Here is a 3,489-nt window from a genome sequence, read left to right on the forward strand (position 1 = left end):
TGTGATTAGTGTCAGACTGAGTCAGTGGAAGAGCTAACAACTGGAGCCAGCGTCATGGATAATCTTGAAAGGAATTAAGACTTTGCCACAGGAATGGGAAACCGGAGGGAGAGGAAGCAAATGCGTACCTTAGAAACGACTGAATAGAATGGCTGTTCAAACAGACCTCTCATCAGAAGGAGATAACAAGGTGTAGAGCTGGGTGAACACAGCAGGCCAAGCAGCATCAGAGGAGCAGGAAGGCTGACGTTTCGGACCTAGACCCTTCTTCAGAAACGTCAGCTGATCCTGACCGATGATGCTGCTTGGCCTGCTGTGTTCATCCAGCTCTACACCTTGTTATCTCAGATTCTCCAGCATCTGCAGTTCCTACCATCTCATCAAAAGGAAGCAGGTGCCTATATTATTGAAAGACCAGATGATGTGCTGGACAATCTAATGGGTTAGCTATTGATCACTCAGCTTTGACTGTCTGTCTTAGAATGGGACAGGACATAAAATCCCTGGTTTTAAGAGGATGTGGAAACCCAGGACAATCAACACTATGGACTAAAATATTTAAATCCTGTCTCTATCACTTTGCCTCCCTGGTGAGCCCTGTGAGAATCTGATAAACTCCCAGCCAACGGTATTTGAAAGATAGCTGACTGGCCAGATATCTGTAAGCTTGTGTTGCCACTGCTACAGACACTAAACATGAAGAAGGGTTAACTTTCAGATAATGTTCTCTCTCTCTCGCTATCTTTCTTTCTCACTCTCTTCAGCTTCCTTCCTCTTAGAACGTGAGGAACAGGAGCAGGAGTAGGCCCCATCTGGACCCCACGAGCCTGCTCTGACATTCAATAGGATCGTGGCTGATCTTTTCATGGACTCGGCTCCGTTTACTCGCCCCCTCACCGTAACCTTTAATTCCTTTACTGTTCAAAAATTTATCTAGTCTTGCCTTAGAAACATTCAGCGAGGTAACCTCAGCTGCTTCACTGGGCAGGGAATTCCACAGATTCACAACCCTTTGGGTGAAGCAGTTCCTCTTCGGCTCAGTCCTAAATCTTACCAAGGATTGTTGGTGCCAGGATTGCTTGTTGTGAGTGTGTAAATGAGAGTAGGCCATTCGGCCCATCCAGCCTTCTCCCCCATTCAATAAGATCATGGTTGATCTGATTTTAACCTCAACTCTACATTCCTGCACGTCCCCCCTATCATCTTTCATCCCCCTTGGGTCATCACAAATCCATCTCCTTCAACCTTAAAAATATTTAAAGATTCTTCATCCATTGCTTTTTGAGGCAGGGAATTCCAAAGACTCATAACCCTCTGGGAGAAAATTGTTTCCTCGTCTCTGTTTTAAATAGGTGCTCCCTTAATTTCAAAGTTTGACTTCTTACTGTGAGCATTAGCATTTCGATGACATGGCTTCGTTGCTGACGGTAGCATTATCCTCAGGAAGAGCCCAAGCTTTTGCTGAGATGACTGTCTTGGATTGCATAATGTGAATGATGCAGGTCGTGTCGAAATAAAAGCCGAAAGAACTGCGGATGCCGTAAATCAGGAACAAAAACAGAAGTTGCTGGAAAAGCTCAGCAGGTCTGGCAGCACCTGTGAAGGGAAAAAACAGAGTTAACGTTTCGGGTCCAGTGATCCTTCCTCAGAACCAAAAACCCGAAATGTTAACTCTGTTTTCTCATCATAAATGCTGCCAGGTTGTGTCTAATTATCTGGCAAGGTCTCAGCTGTAAGGTTTAGCGTCCTGAATCCTGAGCTGTCGTTGAGTTTTGCCAATAGAAGTATGGAGAACACAAGCCGAATTTTTCCAAAGCTCACATGGCAGCACGGTGGCTCAGCATTTCGCACCAGGACCCGGGTTCGATCCCACCCTCGGGCGACTGTCTGTGTGGAATTTGCACATTCTCCCCGTGTCTGCGTGGGTTCCCTCCGTGTGCTCCAGTTTCCTCCTACTGTCCAAAGATGTGCAGGTTAGGGTGGATTGGCCATGGGAAATTCAGGGATGGGATGGGGTGGGGTGGGGTGGGATGTAGTGGGGGGCTGGGTGGGATACTGTGTGGAGCTTTGCGTCCAGTCTGTTGAATGGGAGTGTGAGCATCGTCAATACAGTGTTCCTGTTCACAGTTACCATTTGTCTACCTGGTATGGAATTCCAGGCTCCAAAGGAAGCACTGATTATAACAGTGCAAGCATTGTCCCTGAGGCTGTTTGCTCCATCTGTAAGTACATCTCTTCAACTGCTTTCACTCCTTTATTTACATCTGTACATGGTGCATTGTCAAGTACAGCTCTCCAGTGTAATGTCTCAGCCCTCCCTCTTCACATACATGTTCTGGAGTAGCATCATCACCCTAATTAATGTCAAAGTTGTGGTATCATCACCGTAAGTCAACATCCTGGGAGTTATCATTAGCCACAAACTCAACCAGACCAGCCACATAAACACACAGGCTTCAAGAGTTGGTCAGAGGATAAGAATCCTGCAGTAAGTAACTCACCTCCTGACTCCCCAAAGCCTGTCCACCATCTACAAGGCACAAGTCAGGAGTGTGATGGAATACTCCCTACTTGCCCTGGATGAGTGCAGCCCCAACAACACTCAAGAAGCTCGACACCATCCAGGACAAAGCAGCCCCCGCTTGATTGGCACCACATCCACAAGTACCCACTCCCTCCACCACCGACGCTCAGTCACAGCAGTGTGTACCATCTACAAGACGCCCTGCAGAAATTCACCAAAGATCCTCAGACAGCACCTTCCAAACCCACGATCACTTCCATCTAGAAGGACAAGGGCAGCAGATACATGGGAACACCAGCCCCCTGCAAGTTCCCCTCCAAGTCACTCACCATCCTGACTTGGAAATATATCGCCATTCCTTCACTGTCACTGGGTCAAAATCCTGGAATTCTCTCCCTAATGGCGTTTTGGGTCAACCTGCAGCACATGGACTGCAGCGGTTCAGGAAGGCAGCTCACCCCCACCTTCTCAAGGGGCAACGAACTCTAGCCTAGCCCCCAACGCCCGCATCCCAGATGCGATTAAAATAAGCCACTTGTGGGATTTCAAATTCTGGGATTCCATTGACTTTCCCAACTGTCACTGTCATAAGTGATGAGCTCCAAATCTCTGCCTTGATGTTCCCCATAACTGCAGCCTCAGCTTTCTCACCTGCTCTTCCGAATCTGTCTCAATCTGACTGCACTTCCTCATCTTGGATCGTATCCTTCATCTCGAGCTCCCAATAGAATAGAATCCCTCACTGAGCCAAAATACAGGAATTCTGAAAACTTTCAGCAGGTCAGCCAGGGCCTAGGGAAAGTGAGAGAAATATAGAGTGAAAGCAAAAAGGTGTGATATAGATCTTATGTTTCAGACTGATAATCTTCCCCTACGCTAACACTAACTCAAAATGAATGCTCTCTTACAACAGTGTAGAGAAAGCTTTACTCTGTATCTAACCCCATGCTGTCCCTGTCCGGGGA

This window comes from Rhincodon typus, chromosome 39, assembly GCF_021869965.1.
Source record: "Rhincodon typus isolate 14 chromosome 39, sRhiTyp1.1, whole genome shotgun sequence".
Lineage (NCBI taxonomy): Eukaryota > Metazoa > Chordata > Chondrichthyes > Orectolobiformes > Rhincodontidae > Rhincodon > Rhincodon typus.